Source organism: Trichosurus vulpecula, chromosome 4, assembly GCF_011100635.1.
Source record: "Trichosurus vulpecula isolate mTriVul1 chromosome 4, mTriVul1.pri, whole genome shotgun sequence".
Classification (NCBI taxonomy): Eukaryota; Metazoa; Chordata; class Mammalia; order Diprotodontia; family Phalangeridae; genus Trichosurus; species Trichosurus vulpecula.
This window is the reverse complement of record NC_050576.1, coordinates 277,930,039-277,950,261: the sequence shown is the minus strand read 5'-3', so window position 1 is coordinate 277,950,261 and position 20,223 is coordinate 277,930,039.

Sequence of the window (20,223 nt, the reverse complement as noted above, 5' to 3'; positions counted from 1 at the left end):
AACAGCTTAACTGGACCTAGAACTCAGGTTTCCTGGCTCCTGGGCCAAAGCTTGTCATACTACACAATGCTGAGTGCTGCTCTTTGAGAAGATTCAGATACTATTACTAGAGACTAATTTCTTAAAGTAATCATAGAAGCCATTTGAAACAAGATGCTGGGCTGTTAGGGTGTCACTTATCATAGCCATGAATCTGGCATATCTCTCCAGCTGAAGTACTGCAGAGAGTGCGAGCAAATCTCATTTAACCTGATTTTTAAAAATCCAGGCCTCCTCTAAAGGGATTGCTGGGAAGGGATTGGAAATCAAAGTTATTTATACAGTGTACACTTATCCAAGGAAAGGGGGGGCTTAAGGGAATTAGCATGCCTTGAATTATGTTGTTCCTGAAATGTCAATCAGTTATTACAGGATTCACCTCCCTCATGCTATTCTCAAAATGGATTATTGCCCCTGAATTTTTAATAACAATTTAGTGGTTCAGAATCCTGACAGTGATATATAGCGACAGAATCCGAAAAAGGACAGTGGGTTTTCAACATGGCATAAACAGAACACAATTGTATCTCTCAAGCTGGTGTCAGGCAGCATTCTCAAGGCAGATAATGTTGAATTCATCTGCCAAGAGAAGGTCAAGGAAATATACAGAAAATAAATCATGGTGGACATGTGGACTTGTCTAAAGGTTAAAGATCTAAAGGAGAAGTAGATACTTCAAAGCACAAATAGCCCCTAGGAGGACAGTAACTTCACCAGCTTTACTCAAGTTCTCTTAAAGAGATTGCTTGGTAGGTGTGGACTGATTTCCCTAACATTGCAGTGACCTATTTATTACCCTTTGGAAGGGAGAGCAATTGAGAAGAGGAACTGCCTACATCTGGGATGTTAAAAACTTGTCATTTGCCATTGTCCCCTATTATGTAGGATAGGTCCTAATGAGCTAAACTGACTTCATCCTAAAATTCTAATAAATCATTGTGCTCCTTCCGAGAAATTACATCTCAGAAATATTCTGGAAATTAAGTCAGATCACTCAGCTTGATCATTTGTTGGGATCACACACAGAAAGGAAGTTTGCCAATAAAAAGTTGGTCTGGCGAATGAATTTCTGAGGTGCCATTGGAAAGGTAGAAAACATAGTGTTGACTTAGACTCTAGGAATTCATCCCTGGGCTCACTCCAGTCAATAAGCACTCTCCCTGGCAAAGGCAGCTCATATATGTGGTAAAGCAAATCCATGAGTCATAAAATCATGCAGTCAGAGGGTTGGAAGAAAACCTCAGAGGTCACTTAGTCCTTCCTCCCCAAGAGAGACCAAGAATCATCTCTCTGATCCCACAAGTTTGGGTCATAGGATCATAGGTTTACAGCTGGAAGGGATCTTAAAGGTCATGTGGCCCAACTCCTAATTTTTTGATGGGGAAAGAAGACCTAGAAGGTAAAGCCAGTCATTGGAATCTGATTATGGTTCTCCTTTACTCTGTCCCTAGTATCTATCCTAGTGCTTTGCCTATAGCAAGAATTGAATAAATATTTGTTAAATGATAACTGGTTTTGCAGGAGTTGCTAAGTATTTGTTAAAGTTATATAATATTTTCTAAGTCTAATGACAAGCATGAATAATTGGTTTAGTGACAACCATACTTCCACAACACACAAACACACACACACACACACAAAATCATCATCATCATCATCATTGTCATCATCATCCTCATATGGCTGAAAAGAAAGGAGAAAGCGAATACTGGGCTATTGATACCACTTACTCAAGGTCTCTCTACAACCCTCAAAGAGAACGTTTTTCAAAAAGTCAATAGGGAACAGATTATAGTAGTTGTCTTAACCAGTCATTGGAAGTCAAAAGTTTTAGCAGCCCCATAGACAGAGGTTGAGTCAAAATCATAATAGAGCTACACTTGAAGAGTAAATGCTTAGCTACATTTTTAGACCCAAAGTCAAAGAATTTTTCTGAAAAAAACAAAATTCCTTCAAAACTCCAGATACTCTTCAGGCTAAGGCCAATGGAGAAGCTCTTTGTTCATATGTAATTCTCTGTTGTCACAAGTAAATTAATGTTTGTTTAAGTGGTCTTTTCAAAGGAAAGTCAACAAATATACAAATTGGGAATGTATTAGAAGGACCAAAAAAAATCTACCTCCCCTCTAGCTTAAATAGCTAACTCTAGTTCTTAAGTGGGAGCTGCAGTCTCCTCAAGAGTGATAGCATGGTTCCAAATGCTATCAGATTAACCAAACAGAGAGTGGGAAGATGGGTTATTTCCCATTCTCTCTGAGAAATCCAATTGTAGGACATGTCTCCAAACCAGCCACATTCAACCTTATTTCCCAATACTCCCTCTTTCCTTTGTGCCTCCCTCCTTCCTTTTGCAAGCTCCCAACACCCTCCTCCACATTGTACTCATCATGGACTTCTCAGGACAGGAATTATCTAACACTTCCTGGACACATCCAGCTTCTTAGGTGCCATTGACAAATTCCACACCTCCCTCTTTGCCAACATGCCCAGCCTTTTGGTTCCTTGAACCCCTTCATACCTGAAGCAGCCACCCTTTGTAGTTCCATGGTTCACAGGCCAATGGTAGGGGAAGTAACAGTTCCTTGCCTCCCCATTTTTCATTTTCATAGGACAGAGTAAGTCACACTCTGAAAGACTGAATGAGGAGACATTAATGAATTTTGATCTGCATCACAGGTCTCATTATATTATCATTTCCCCCAAACCCACCTTCTCTTATCTTGCCTATTATTCTCAAAGATGCCACTATCCTTCTTTTCACCCAGGTTCACAAACTCAGTTTCTTCTTTGGTTCCTCACTCTTCCTCATCCCACATATCCAATCTTTTGACAAATCATGTATTTTCTTCCACCTCAGCATCTTTCACATCTTCTCTCTGTTCAAATGGGTGACCAGCCTACTCCTTTCCTGGACTATTAAAATAGCTTCCTAATTGGTCTCCATAATTCAAATATCACTTCTTTCCAATATATCCTCCACAAAGTTACAGAAGTGATTTTCCAAAAGCACCCGTCTAACTTTGTCACTCCCCTACTCAACAAATTCCAGCATCTTCCTAATGAAACTAGAATCAACTACATTTTATTTTATCTCATTTTTTAAACTTGTATTTTATCTGTTTTATGATATATATAACTGTAAATCATATTTATATAATTTGTAAATATACACATTTTGGGGGTGCATATCCCTTCAGGTTTTTTGCTGATAGGTACATGATTAAGAAATTTGGAGGGGGGAGTGGAGCCAAGATGGTGGCTGGAAAGCAGGGACTTGCTTAAGCTCTCCCCCAAATCCCTCCCAACACCTATAAAAATGACTCTGAACAAATTCTAGAGTTGTGGAACCCATGAAATAGTAGAGGCAAACAGGTCTCCAGCCCAGGACGGCCTGGATGGTCACTGGGAAGGGTCTATCGCACAGTGCTGGGAGCAGAGCACAGCCCAGCAGTGGGCCATGACAGGACAGATCAGACCCAGGGTCAGCCAGTGGGAACAGGCCTTGATGCCATGAATTGTTGAGCTGTGGCAGTTACCAGACTTCTCAACCCACAAATGCCAAAAAACAGGTTAGTGGGAAACTGCCAGATCAAGTTTAGAGCAGTCTGGCCCCAGCCCTGGGGGTGGAAGAGGTGGTGTGGGGTGGCTTCCAGAGCTCCAGCCTCACCTGCTTCCTGAGTCCCTGGATCACACAATGGGAGGAATCTAGCAGCTGATCAGAGAAGGCATGCAAGGAGCACTTTGTGGGCACAGAGGCAGGTTCTCTTGTTGTCCCCTGCTTGGATCTGGATTGAGGTCCTATTTGACAGTTCTCAGGGGAGGAGGAACACTGCTGTGACAGAGCCTGCAGTGACAGTGGAGTAGAACTAGCTCTGAAAACAGGAGCACTTGGACCCTAAAGCTTGGGACAAAGTACTCTCTACTCTACAAGCAGTCATATCCTGACAAAAAGCTGAAGGGTCAGGTAGTTGGCTGGAAACATGAAAAGGCAGCGAAAATGAACTCAGACTCAAACTCTAGATTCCTTTTTTTGGTGACAAAGAAGATCAAAACAAACAGCCAGAAGAAGTCAACAAAGTCAAAGAGCCTACATCAAAAGCCTCCAAGAAAAATATAAATTGGTCTCAGGACATGGAACAGCTCAAAAAGGATTTGGAAAAGTAAGTAAGAGAAGTAGAGGAAAAATTGGGGAGAGAAATGAGAGTGATGCAAGAAAACCATGAAAAACAAGTCAATGACTTGCTAGAGGAGACCCAAAAAAAATACTGAAGGAAATAACACCTTAAAGAATAGACTAACCCAAATGTCAATAGAGGTCCAAAAAGCCAATGAGAAGAATGCCTTGAAAGGCAGAATTAACCAAATGGAAAAGGAGGTCCAAAATGCCACTGAAGAAAATACCACCTTAAAAATTATATTGGAGCAAGTAGAAACTAGTGACTTTATGAGAAATCAAGATATTATAAAACAGAACCAAAGGAATGAAAAAATGGAAGACAATGTGAAATATCTCATTGGAAAAACCACTGACCTGGAGAATAGATCCAGGAGAGATAATTTAAAAATTATTGGACTACCTGAAAGCCATGATCAAAAAAAGAGCCTAGACAACATCTTTCAAGAAATTATCAAGGAGAACTGCCCTGATATTCTAGAACCAGAGGCTAACATAGAAATTGAAAGAATCCACCAATCACCTCTTGAAAAGATCCCAAAAAGAAAACTCCTAGGAATATTGTTGCCAAATTCCAGAGTTTCCAGGTCAAGGAGAAAATACTGCAGGCAGCCAGAAAGAAACAATTTGAATATTGTGGAAATACAATCAGAATAATACAAGATCTAGCAGCTTCTACATTAAGGGATCGAAGGGCTTGGAATATGATATTCCAGAGGTCAATGGAGCTAGCATTAAAACCAAGAATAACCTACCCAGCAAAACTGAGTATCATGCTCCAAGGCAAAATATGAATTTTCAATAAAATAGAGGACTTTCAAGCATTCTCAATGAAAAGACTAGAGCTGAATAGAAAATTTGACTTTCGAACACAAGAATCAAGAGAAGCATGAAAAGGTAAACAAAAAAGAGAATTAATAAGTGACTTACTAAAGTTGAACTGTTTTGTTTACGTCCCTACATGGAAAGATGATGTGTGTAATTCATGAGACCTTTCTCAGTATTAGGGTAGTTAAAGGGAATATACATATATATATAGACAGAGGGCACAGGGTGAGTTGAATATGAAGGGATGATATGTAAAAAAATAAAATTGAGGGGTGAGAGAGGAATATATTGAGAGAGGGAGAAAGGAAGAGATAGAATGGGATAAATTATCTCACATAAAAGTGGTAAGAAAAAGCAGTCTGTTGGAAGGGAAGAGGGGGCAGGTGAGGGGAATGAGTGAATCTTGCTCTCATTGGATTTGACTTGAGGAGGGAATAACATACATAATCAACTGGGTATCTTACTCCACAGGAAATTAAGTGGAAGGGGATAAAAAAATGGGGGATGATAGAAAGGAGGGCAGATAGGGGGAGGAGGTAATTAAAAGCAAACACTTTTGAACAGGGACAGGGTCAAGGGAGAAAATTGAATTAAGGGAAATAGGGTAGGATGGAAGGAAATATAGTTAGCCTTTTACAACATGAGTATTGTGGAAGTGTTTTACATAATGATACATGTGTGACCTATGTTGAATTGCTTGCCTTCCTAGGGAGGGTGGGTGGGAAAGGAAGAAAGGAGAGAATTTGGAACTCAAAGTTTTAAAAGCAGATACTCAAAAAAAAGTTGTTTTTGCATGCATCTGGGAAACAAGATATGTAGGGAATGGGGCAAAGAACTCTATTCTGCCCTACAAGAAAGTAAGGGGAAAGGGAATAGGTGGGGAGTGGGGTGACAGAAGGGAGGGCTGACTGGGGAATGGGGCAATCAGAATATACACCATCTTGGGATCGGGGGAGGGTCGAAATGGTGAGAATATTTGTAATTCAAAATCTTGTGGAAATCAGTGTTGAAAACTAAACTATGAAATAAAAATGATAAAATTCAAAAAAAAAAAAAGAAATTTGGAGACCCCTGTGCTAAACCATGAAAAAGTTATCTGATGATAAAACTCATGCTGATGTCTTTCACATTCAGATCAGTTAAATTCAGCAAACATTGACTAATGGATGACAAACCTTTAAGAAGCTCCTATGGGGCAGGCTAGGTGCTAGATGCTACGTACTGAGAGCTAGGACTTCCCATCTTTTGTCTTGACTCTTACCTAGCCCTTAGTGGTTGAATGGGCATGACCTCAGACAAATGGAGACCTGAAAAAGACCTTCGTTTAGAAAGGCCAAGGTCACCCACTGCATCCCGAGCCATTGCCAGTCTTCTTGGCCTTTGTCTCACCACTGAACTTTGGTGACTGTGGAGGAGAGAGTGAGGCTGACCATTTTGTACATCTCTGCCCCACTAAATCCAATTCAAGAGCAAGTCAAGACTTCACCCTCATGATGTCATTGGTCTTCAAGAAGGAAAGACCAACAATAACAACAACAACCACAGTCCCTGTCCTAAGGAAAATTACTTTCTACTAGGGGATAAGGGGAATACAACATATGATCAGTCAATCAATCAATAAGCATTTATTAAGTGACTACCATGTTCCAGACACTGTGCTAAGCCCTGGGAATGCACAGGAGCAAAAGACAGCCCCTGCCCTTAAGGAGTTTGCAATCTAAACATGTAGCTAAACACATTGGAAAGAATGTTGGATTTCAAGTCAAAGGACCTCAGTTCAAGTCCCAGCTCTGCCACTTTCGACCCATAGGTTCATGGGAAAATCATTAAATTTCTCTAGGCCTTAATTTATCTGCCTGAAAAACAAAATGTTTCTATTAGATGACCTCTGAGTTCCTTTCCAGTTTGAATTCTATGATCTTAGCTACAAATGAGATATAAATAAAATAAATACACAATGTTTGGGGTGGGGGAACTAACAACAGGGGGGAATTAGGGAAGGTCTCAAAGGAAGTGACATTTTAGTTGATCCTTTAAAAGAAGCCAGGAGTTTCAAGAGATAGAGATGAGGAGGGACAGCTTCCCAGTTATAAGAATAGCACAAATAAGGACTGTATGCAAAGCACAGTCTAAGGAAGGTCAATGGCTGGAACTCACAGAATTAGGGTTTACAAAGCACTTCCTTTATAATCCTGTGAAGTAGATGGGCTGCTGCACAGTGAACAGCATACTGGGCCTGGAGTCAGGAAGACCAGAGTTCAAATCTGGCTTCAGATACCTACTAGCTGTGTGAGCCTGGGTAAGCCCATTAACCCTGTTTGCCTCAGTTTTCTTAACTGTAAAAATGAGGATTATCTCCCAGGACTGTTGTAAGGGGCAAATGAGATATTTGTAAAGTGCACTTAATCAAAAGCTTGTTTCCTTCCTTCCTAGGTAATGAAAATACTGTCTCGATCTTATACATACACATCGACATCTTCATTTAAATGCACAATCACTCCCCATGCCAGCTTGGTGCCATTTTTAGGTGTCCAAGCCAGGCAGACAGAAAGACAAGTTTAGAATTTGACATTATTCAACATTATTTTCTTCATTATTTTAGACTCAACATATTTCATGTCCTGTTTAGTTCAGAGATTCCAGCTTTATATACTAGGATTTTTTTCAGTTTTCATAAACTAGTATAGTCTTGAAAATGATATAAATATTCAACATGACTAGTACCCCCAGGAGGGCAAGGACCATAACCCCTTCTATGTTCGCATACTGCTGATTGCACTAACTACTAGCTGGGTACTTCTAATCAATCAGATTCTCAAATACATACATGCCCTTCAGAGTTGGCAGTATGCTCATTGTAAGGTTTCAGGTTATGACACCAACAGCATCTTGAGATGATAAACTACATGCAAGCCTGTCTCTGGGATCTTACTATTGCAGGGCACACTAATAATGCCTGCCATGTTAGAAGGGGGTAGGGTTGAGAATAGAGGGAAGTCGTACATTACCCTAATAGATTAAGAAAATATAATCCCATTTGGATCTTTTCCTGGGCCTCTATCCAAACCATATGATAGCTTTTCTAATCATTAAAATGTACATGGAGAGAGTGGATTTTTTTTCTTCTAAGGATATTGCATTTCTAAAGGGCATTCTATTCATTTCTTTATGGGTATAATCTAATAAAAATAATGAAATCAAAGGATGATTGTTCCATAAACAAACTTCCTATTGTTTTAGACTAGAAATAACAATCTGCATCCCATTTCAGGTCCCACCCATTCATACATGTGGTTTGCCTGATGATTATTTTTGAGGAATATTTTTACGTCTTCTCAGTTGCTAATTCACTACTTCAGCCAATTTTGATTGTTTGAATTTGGGGTCAGTGCAATGAAAAGATGAACAGCTTGTGGAAAGTCTGGTTTGAGATGACTGACAATGGAATTTAGAATCAAAAGGACAATTTATGAATGACTTGGGTGAGTACTAGACAATATGATTATACATTAACAGGCTATGAATTTATCATGAGTACCCAATAAACAATAATTATGACATGGGAGTGATTCATTATAGAAATCAGTTACAATGTTATTTCAGCCACTAATTTAGATGTTAGCAGGTCCTGTGGCCAATAACAAAGCAATTCATCTAGGGTTCCTAGAGAAGAGTAGAATTTGGTCTAACTGAAAACTAAGCTACATTGTGGTGATCCAGTTTTAAATTTCAAATAACAAAAACAGTCATATACTAAATTTGCTATGAGGTTGACTGAATAACACACAAACCACAAGGGCATAATCATTCATTTAGAAAAGGTCCAAGAACACAAGAATACATTTACTTTATTGACCAATGTCAAACCTCCATCTTTTTCTGGTCCAGGGTTAAGGACCATTTGTAAACTTCTCTCCCAACTCTAATCCTGACTTTACTTTTCTCCATCAACAGCCCTACTCACTTGGAAGATGCCCCTGCCTTTGGGTCCCTCTTTTGATTGGCTGCTACCACTATTTCAGGAAGATTTCAGGCCATCCATGTTGACATCTCTCCTGGCTCTGGTCATGACTTTCCAGTCTTTTCTGTCTTGCCCCAGGATGGGTCAACTCCTCGACCGCATTCTTTCCTTTCCAGCTCCTTCTTGTGTTGTCTTCCCCCATTAGAATATAAGTTAATTAAGAATACGAGCTGTCTTTTGTATCTTTTTCCTTGTATTTGAATCTTCAGTGTTTAGCATTGTGACTGGTACATCATAAATACTCCCTCTCCCTCCCCCTTTCTCTGCTGAAAGAAGACAGACTTTGTATGACCACTGGCAGTCTACAAATTCTAGGGGCTAGAAGGTTTTAGGCATGGCTATGAGTTAGACAAAGGGAACTAGAGCCTTTTTATGATGACATTATTCTTGAGAATGTCAGATAAGACTAAACACAGACTTTTTTTGGAGTCAAGGACTTCATTTATAGATATCCAGTTGTAATTTGAGCTATCTCCATCTGCTTAGATCACTAATCTGTACCATTCAAGCAAACAAACACACACACACACACACACACACACACACACACACACACACACACACACACCACTACCACCACCACCACCACCTCCGCCCGCCGCCACCATCACTAACTTCAACAATAGCAAATAGCAACAACCCAACACAATAATTCCTAGAATTAAGGTTGTATTTTGCTTGTGTTACCTTAGGTATCTTTACACCATTAAACAAACAAACAAAAAAAACAAACAACCCACCCCTACTCCATCGTCCCAAAAGTCCTATTTAGGGGCAGGTTTTCAGATAGTAATGGCCAAATTATTTTTCTTAACTGTGCCCCACCATGTGCCTAATTAGAATAAACATTCAATTGAGCTTTTTTTAAAGTATTTGTGAAGAAGCAATTTGGTATAGTGGATAGAGGGCAATCCTTGGTGTCACAAAGAACTAGATTCAAGTCTTGTCTCCACTATGTGACTGTGCAAGTCTCTTAACCTCTCAGATATTAAGAACCCAGATAACTCTCTAATTCTATCCATTGAAGAGAAGTAACTGACTTGTACTGGTAAAAGGGAGTTTCCTCACAAGGCAAACTCCTTTCCTCACTCTTTTCTCCCTACACTGACAAAAATCACAAGACCAAAACATTTCTCTCTCTCTCTCTCTCTCTCTCTCTCTCTCTCTCTCTCTCTCTCTCTCTCTCTCTCTCTCTCTCTCTCTCTCTCTCTCTCTCTCTCCCTCCCTCCCTCCCCCTCCCTCTCCCTCTCTCTCTCCCTCCCTCTCTCCCTCCCTCCCTCCCTCCCTCCCTCCCCCTCCCTCTCCCTCTCTCTCTCCCTCCCTCTCTCCCTCCCTCCCTCCCCTTCCCTCTCCCCCTCCCTCTCCCAGTCCCTCTCCCCCTCCTTCTCCCTCTCTCTCTCTCCCAGTCCCTCTCCCTCTCCCTCTCCCTCTCCCTCTCTCTCTCCCAGTCCCTCTCCCTCTCCCTTTCTCTCTCCCAGTCCCTCTCCCTCTCCCTTTCTCTCTCCCAGTCCCTCTCCCTCTCCCTTTCTCTCTCCCAGTCCCTCTCCCTCTCCCTCTCTCTCTCTCTCTCCCAGTCCCTCTCCCTCTCTCTCTCCCTCTCCCTTCCTTCCTCTCTCCCTTTTTCTCTCTCTGTCTTTCTCTAGATATATCTATAGATAGATGATGTGTATATATACATACATGTACATATGAGTGTATTCCTTTCATCGAACTGTTAGGACTGGTAAGGATATTAGAAATCAGAACCCCATGAACTCAGATTTGGAAGGGACATCAGCAACCATTTAACCTACCCATAACTGAACAGGAATCCAATCTACAGCATACCCATTAAGTAATCATTCAGTTTTTACTTGAATGCCTCTAGTTAAGGGGACTCCTTAGCTTCTGAGGTAGAAATACAATTTTTGAACATCTGTAACTATTAGAAAGTTTTCTCTTAAATTTGTTTGGATAGATGTCTGATATCTTTGATGTGAGTCCAACAACATAGCTCACCCCTCATCAATACCTTCTCATTCTGTGCGATGAGTGTTCATGCCCTATGGTAAATCCTTCATAGACAATCTATGCACCATGTCAGAGGCCTTCCTCTGAGCTTTTTAATTTTTGATTTTGATATTTCAAAAATACAAATACAACACCTGGGCTGTCCAACTGTTAACCCTTACTCTCACTATAGGACATGCTCATTTTCTTTGTTAATTATATATGTTCTCTATTATGTCTTTAATAGCACATCATACATACTCGTCATCTTCAGTTATATGATGTAGATTACTTAGTTTACATGCCATGTATCCCTCCATTGTTCTTGGATCACCTGTATGTTTGATCACTTTCAGTGCATGATATTCCATGATTCTCACCCAAATAGCTCTCCAGAAGAATTCTGGTTTTAAAAGTGGTGGCAAGAAGCAGTTTAGAGTTGTGAAAAGCATAGCATAGTTTCACAAATATAATTTAATCTGGTCTTCTCCTATTTAATTCTAGGCCCAGCTGGTTGTATATAAGTTCCTGTTCAATATATGTATGTATGTATGTATGTATGTATGTATGTATGTATGTGTGTGTGTGTGTATAGATATATGTATATATATATATATATGTGTGTGTGTGTGTATATATATATATATATATATACACACATTTATATATGCTAATCAGTATGTGGGTATAAATATATACATGTATACTAATAAGCTAATTTCAATAGCTTTCTCATATTATGATCTGGTCAACATGTATTCTTTTTATACTTAACATGCATTTATTCCCATTGTTGGACCAAACACTTTTTCATGGTTGTGGATTGCATTCAGGAGGCTCTGTGAATGTTCCTTCCCTAATTCAGTCCCTCTCCAAAATCCCTATCCATTGTTTCTAGTTTAGTTTTCTGAGGCCAAGCAGACTAAGTCTAATCTCTTTTCCATAAAGTCAGACACCACATCTACGCTAAATCTTCTTCAGGCTAAACACCCCTAGTTTCTTCAACCAACCTTTGTGTATTATAGTTATAGTCTTCTCATTATCTGAACTCAATCCAGCATGCCAATGTCCTTGCTAAAATGTGGCAATATGGACCTGAACACAATACTCCAATGTACAAGAATAGTCTGGCTAGGTCATGACTATCATCTCTTTCATTCTGGACATTCCTTCTCTCAATATAGATTTCATTAACATTTTTTCATCTATAACGTTGCACAGTTAACTTATATCAAGTCTACAATCAACCAAAAATTCCCAGATATTTTTCTCTTGAACTATAGTCTAGTCATGTCTACCCTATTACATACCAGTGAAGATGATTTTTTGAACCCAAGTGTAACACCATATTTATCACTGTTAAATTTCATTTTAATAGATGCAACCTATATTCCTATCTTGTCTTTTGAGATCCTGATTCAGTAGTTTATCTAATCTAGCCTCATCATTTTTAAGATGAGGAAATTTAAGAACAAAGAAGGAGAAGTGGTTTGTTCAGGGCTACATGGACAATGAAGGCCCTTCATTGCTATAGTACTCTTGTACTAAACTACATTGTCTCCCAAATGATTTATTTGATAAAGGTATCTTCCATGGATATTGAAGATTGGAGTAAATCTATTACAGCAATCTTCATAATGGCCAATTGTATCATCCTGCTTTTTTGTGAATTTTCTGTTGTTGTCTTTCTTTGCAATAATATGAACAAAGTATCAAAAAAAAGAAAGAAAATGCAACAGACCTCTTGGAAGGGAAGGCATATAATCAAGATCAAATAAGGTCATCCCCTCAGTCAGCTGACAGGGAGTTAAAGTTTTCTGCTGATAAGAGATCTAAAACTCAACTAGACCACCTTCCAGGGGCTTTTGATGCAAAACTGCCATTAATCCCCAAAGCCTACCTGAGCTGTTGATATACATCAGAAGATCTTAACTCTGAGTTGGGACCAACACAGGCATGCTCTTGAATAGAGAAGAAGGAAGAGCTCAAGAATTTGTTATCAAGGACACAGCCAATGCTGAGTTTGTGACACTGGCATAATTCCCTAACCCTTTAGTATAATATGGGTCTGATTCCTCAAACACTTTGCAGCATAGCCCAGAACACAAGACTTTCCCAAGGATACACATAACACAAGGAAACATAGACCTATGAAATTTTGTTCCCCAGAATTGCTAAAGTCTAACCCAGCTTTCAGGCTCTCCCTCTAGTCAATACACACCTCTATAGCCATAGTGTGGGCATATGTATGTGTATGTATGTATGCACACATGTAAACATATACACATACACAAAATATATGTATATACATGTGTGTGTATATGTACTACTTAGGGAACACATTCAAGAAGTTTGGGCTCCTCCTGTTTTGTTTATTTTTATAATGCTGTTTATAAATAGCTTCACAATGGGAGTGGGAATGACACCCTTATTGGTGCTTTTGTCAACTACTACCTTCCTGTTCTCGAAGCTCAGCTTCCCTGCCTGCCTGATTGTGGTAGCGGATGAGTTAGTTCTCCTCCAGCCTACAGGAAAATAAAAGTTAGAATAAGCAGTGAATAAAAATGGTTAAAAGGTACTTAATAATGTATCTAATTATATTTAGAGGCTTCAAAATTTTCTCTAGACCTTGTCCTGTAATGTATATTCCTTTTAAATATGATATACCTTTTGTATCATTATTTACTCGTCTTATTGAGGAGTTTGCTCAGATGGCATCTCCCCATAGATATATATATATATATATATGTATGTATGCATGTATGTATGTATGTATGTATGTATGTATGTATGTATATCTTCACCTCTACATTAGAGAATCACTAGCTTCCTTTGAAGCCTAACTCAGATGCCCCCTTCAACACAGGGATTTTCCTGATCCCCCAGTTGTTAGCACACTCTCCTTCTTGAAATTGCTTTGTTTATGTAACACCCTTCCCATACACACACACACACACACACACACACACACACACACACACACACACACACCCTAACACATACCTAGAGCTGGCCACAAAGAACCTGGTAATTTAATTTTTTTCCCCAGCTTGGTAAGAGAAGAAGCTAATATGAGATCTGGGTTGAGGTCAGGATTTGGGGTTTTATTTTCCTATACAGCAAGAATTTTGAGGAAATGAAAAGGGGGAGGTAACGGGGTCGATCCTCAGCATGACCTCAGTGGCAAAAAGATCTACAGTTGCCCTTTCCTCTCCTCTCCATATCCTCTCTTCTTTTCCCAATTTGGGAAGAAATACAATTCCTACGGTTTTTGTGGTCAGCTCGAGCCTTCTGATTGGAGATTATTTCTTTTTTGGGGGGTGGGAGGCAGTTTGTGTGCCCAGGGTTTCCCACAGTGTCTTATACATAGCAAGCACTAAACAAAACTTTGTTGAATTGAACTGAACTGAACTGAATTATAATAGATGCCTATGAAAAGCCCAACTGTTTGGACTAGTAGGTCACATACCAGGCACTGCCACCTACCAGGTAGCAGCTCGCCAAGTTATAGGCATAATATTTAGGAGGAAATAAAAACCTCATGAATGTTAGCCTTACAAGCCCCAAACATAAAAGGTAATACATAAATTAATTTTGCCTGTTGTTGTTGTTCAGTCATGTCTGACTCTTCATGATGCTGTGGACAGCAAGCCAATACTGTCCATGGAGTTTTCTTGGCAAAGATACTCAAGTGTTTTTTTCATTTCTTTCTTCAGTGGATTAAGAAGAGGTTAAGTCACTTGCCCAGGGTCACTCAGATAGTAAGTGTCTGAGGTCATATTTGAATTCAGGTCTTTCTGACTTTAGACCCAGTGCTTTATCTAATGAGCCACCTACCTTCCTCCTAATTTTGATTAGGTCAAATTTAAAAGTTTTTGCCCAAATAAAACAAATTCAGTCAAGATTAAAATAGGAACAGGAAACTATGGAGTGGGGCAGGGGAGAGGAATTTATAGGAAGTTTCTCTAACAAATGCCTTGTTTCTCAAATACATAAGAGAGCTAATTCAAATTTATTAGAATGTAAGTCATTCCCCAATTGAAAAATGGTTAAAGGATATGAACAGGCAGTTTTCAGAAGAAATCAAAGCTATCTACATATGAAAGAATGTTCTAAATAATTATTGATTAGAGAAATGTGAATTAGAACAACACAGAAGTACCACTTCATATCTATCAGATTGGCATATATGACAAAAAGGAACATGATAAATGTTGGAGGGATGGAGAAAATGCATTGTTGGTAGTTGTGAACTGATCCAAACATTCTGGAGAGCAATTTGAAACTATGCCCAAAGGGCTGTAAAAAAAACTGTGCATACCCTTTGACTCAGCAATACCACTACTACATCTGTATCCCAAAGTGATCAATAAAAAAGTAAAAGCACCTATATGTACAAAAACATTTGTAGCAGCTTTTTTGTGGTGGCAAAGAATTGGAAATTAAAGGGAGATGTTCATCTATTCAGGAATGGCTGAACAAGTTGTGGTATATGGCTGTGATGGAATACTATTGCGCTATAAGAATTGTTGAGAAAGATGGTTTCTGAAAAACCTGGGAAGACTTATATGAACTGATGCAAAGTGAAATAAGCAGAACCATGGAACGCTGTACACAGTAAGAGCAATATTGTTTGATTATCAACTGTGAATGACTTGGCTATACTCAGAATACAATGATCCAAGACAATTCTGAAGAACTTATGATGAAAGATGCTATTTACCTCCATAAAAAGAACTGGAGGCACTTGAACACCAATTGGAACATAATTTTTTTAAAACTTTGTTACTCTTGGTTTTTTTTTAAGATTGTGTTTTCTTTTCTAACATGGCTAAGATGGAAATATTTTGCATGACTGCACATGTATAATCTACATCAAATTGTTTGCTTTCTCAAGGAGGGAGGAGAGGAGGAAAAGAGGAAATTTGGCACTCAAAATTTAAACAAAAACAAGTATTAGAAATTTTTTTGTTTACATGTAATTGAGAAAAAAATTAAAATTTATTGTAAAAAAGGTAATATATCAATCACCAAATAAATACTTATTAAGTACCTACCATTTATTTATACAGAGAGAGAGACAGACAGACAGAGAGACAGAGAGACAGAGAGCACAGCTGTGGTACTGAGGAAAGGCATCATGTTGGAAGTGTCATTTGATCTGAGCTTTGAAGCAAACTATTGATTAAACATGTGATTAAGATGCTGTTTAGTGACCTCATCTAGTTGATAGAGGGCTTCCTACTTAATTTATGCTCTTGATATTAACAGGTTTCATTTGTTTCTCCAAATTGAACATGTCTCTATCTTCAGTTCTCTCAGTCAATATCCACCATTTTGAGAATGTTTTTAAATGATAGTGATTTGGATCCTTCCTCCAAATAGATTTCGTTAATATTTTTCTGGGACACTTTTTTTTAGGAATTTTCAAACTGTCAGAGACAAGTCATGGGGATATTGGCCTACCATGCCTGAGGGAAGGAAAAGGTTTAGCCTTTGAAAATGGAAACTCGGGGGTAAGAGGTTTCCCTTGAGGCCTGGACTTCATTCTGCATATGGCTGAAGATGTGCTATGTGCATGTAGGGGAAGAAAAGGAGCAATTATATTAAGGTGTCTATATAGGTCAATGTAGATTCCTCTCCTTTTAAAAAAGATGGGGGAATCATACTAATTCATTATTATTTTAATATTTTTGAATTTTTTGGAAAAATGTTTTAAATAATTTTAAAAGAAACAATTACATGATTTTTAATATTATAGCCTTATACATTTCTTTCTTTACCTGAGTTTGCCATCCTTCACACACAAAAAAGCAAGAAAATAAAATGAACTATAAAGAGGATTAATAGTGAACTCAATTCACTGCTGAAAATAATTTCTGTTTTAAAGTGGGAAAAGGATTTCTATTCTAAAACAGACAAAGGAGGCAACCTACTAGAGAAGAAGATGATACAATAATTCAACAAACATTGAGTAGTCATATTCTCTGCAAGGTGCTGAAGTACAAAGACACAAAATGCTCTTGCCCTCAGGAACTTACATTCTATTTGGGGGATTCGTATGACCATAGATAATGATAATTCAGTGGAATCTGAGGGTGACAAATTCTATTTGGGGCATGTGAATTTCCAAAATCCAAACTGAAATATCATGTACGTAGTTTGAGACATGAAGAGTAAGCAAAGGGCTGGATCTAGAGATGAAATAAAGGATAGAGACTAGGCCTGTAATTTCATTTGCACAGGGAATTCACCAATGAGGAAATGCCCTCTGCCAATTCAGGTTAGGACTTTCTCTGAAACAGAGCCATTGAGCATTGCCTACAGTAGAAATGTCAAATGCAGGCCCACTGGCACTCCTGAACCTGATTAAGATGAAATTGGGAAATATTTTTAAAAGAAATAAAATATAATCAAACAAATATAATATTAATATGTGGTTCTTTAGGTCAATTTGTGCTATTGATGATCCTTGCATATGGTTTAGTGATGGCTTCCTAATAATACACTCTGCCGAGAGTCACATAGACAGAACATATTGGAGATGAGACTTGAACCCTGTCGTTTTTGGCTTTGAGTATAGCTCTCCATTTACTATGATCCAATGTCTCATTAAGAGATGAAATAATGATGACAATAATCATAATCATAACAGTATCTTCCTGTGATGGCTTCTGCTTATGCAGATGGCATATTTCCCTTGTGGTATCTATATCTTGAAGTTGTCAAAGAGATAGGGACTATAGAGATGGCTAGCCTCAATACCTCATACCTCAATGAAGTAATAGAGGGTACACAAATCTCCTGCCATCCATTCAGATTTTAAAAGATACCAGATTGTCTTGCATCTTTCTACCTATGGGGATACTTTTAAACAAAGAGACAAAATTTACTTTCTTTTGTTCAAAATCTAGAGAATGCCAAATAAAATGGAGATTTCCATAGACATATAAGGACAGGGACAGAGGATTGTAGGCAAAATCTTTATTTTGTATGTTTTCTTTTCTTTTGTTATATAATAAATTAGAAAAAATAAATATGTAAACATACATAATAAATTCAATGTGCTATTTTAAAAACTGTCTTGCTTGTCTATGTTTCCCTTTAAATTTCATTCTGTTCTCTTCTGTGAATTTAAAAAATGCTTTAGTTTATGACCAAACAAGAGTTAGAAAGGATCACAGGAAATAAAATGGATTGTTTTGATTATGTGAAAATAAAAAAGTTTTGTGCAAACAAAACCAATGCAGATAAAATTAGAAAGAAAGCAGGAAAGTGGGAACTTTTTGTTTGTTTTTTTACAGCAAGTTTCTCTAGTAAAAGCCTCATTTCTTAAACATATAGGGAACTGAGTAAGATTTGTGAAAATAAGAGTCGTTCCCTAACCGATAAATGATGTGAACAGGCAGTTTTCAGAATAAATCAAAGCTATTATATAAAAATATGGTCTAAATCACTATTGATCAGAGAAATGCAAATTAAAACAACTTTAAGTTACCACCTCATACCTATCAAATTGACGCATATGACAGAAAAGGGAAATGACAAATGCTGAAGGGGATGTGGAAAAGTAAGGACACTGATGTACTGTGGGTGGAGTTGTGAATTGGTTCAACCATTCTGTAGAACAAAACACATTTCTACATTGACTATGGCTAGAAATGTATGTCATATTCTATATATTGAGTCCATCACCTCTCTGTCAGGAGGTAGGTAGCATGCTTCATCATTGCTCCTTTGTTGTTGGTCATTGTGTTAATTAGAATTTTTAAGTCTTTAAAAATTGTTTTTCTTTACATTTTTGTTATTGTAAAAATTGGTCTTCTGATTTGGCTCACTTTACTCTGCAGTAGTTGACTTAAGCTTTCCTAGATTTCTCTGAAACCATAACTTCTGTCATTTGTTGTGACACAATAGTATTCTATTATGTTACTATATCATAATTTGTTCTGTGACCCCCTAAGTGATGGCTAACCCCTCAGTTTCCAGTTTTTCAGCACAACAAAAAAGGTCTGCTTTTATTTTTTTATATGCAAATGTATTCTCTTTTATTTTCTTTGATCTTTTTCAGGTAGTGGTATCACTGAGTCAAAGGAGTCACACTGTTAGTGTTTTTTGGGTGTGGTTTCAAATTACTTTCCAGAATTGCTGGAATAATTCACAGATCCACCAACAGTGTACATGTGTCTGTTATTCCCATAGCCCCTCCAATAATATACTTTTTTTCCTTTTCTGTCCTATTGGCAAATCTGATGGATGTGAAGTATAACTTCTAAAATTCTTTAATTTGCATTTCTCTAATAACTAGTGATTTGGAGTATTGTTTATATGGTTAAACACTGCCTGTTTTGACCTTTGCTATTTATTCAAGCAACAAGTTCAAGTTTTAATGTTCTAATTTCATTTTCTATTTCAATGGATGAAGCATTGGACCTGGAGTGAGGAAGCTATCAGTTCAAATCATTTCTTATACAGTTACTAGCTGTATGATCCTGGCCAAGTCACTTAATTTCTGTTTATCTCAGTTTCCTCCTCTGTAAAATAGGCATAATAGTAGCAATTACCCCCCAGGTTGTTATGAGGGTAAAATGAGATAATATTTGTAAAGCATTTTGAAAACTTTAAATATTTTAACTGCTAAAATTAAAAGTGATTTAAAGGCTATATATGCTAGTTATTAATTACTATATTTAATAGTTATATAAGGACCATATAAATAACTATACATAGCCATAAATGCTAGTTATTATAATGCTAGATATTATTATTATTTTCTACATGGGAATGAGTTATCTTTTCATCACTTGAAATTGGGAAACAGATTAGGAAATGGGGGTAAATGAGCTAAGTGAAATATGAATTTTTATGTAAAGTTTTATATCCCTTAGATGACATGGACACTAGGGCTGAGGTAACTGTAGGGGTAGGTGCTGTGGTCTGAATATGCTCAGTTGCTAGTAATTAAATTTCTCAAGCCTGAAACCTAGGAACTACACACATGCATGCACTGTGGGAATAAGTGGGAGTAACTCGAGCGTAGAGGACCACCTAGTGGTTTGTGTAGATATTGCAGACTGAGCAACCCACCCACCCACCCTCAGTGACCATGTAAAAAGTTGTTGGTGTTATGCAAAGGGCATGTAGTCCATCAACAGGATGGATCATAAATCCT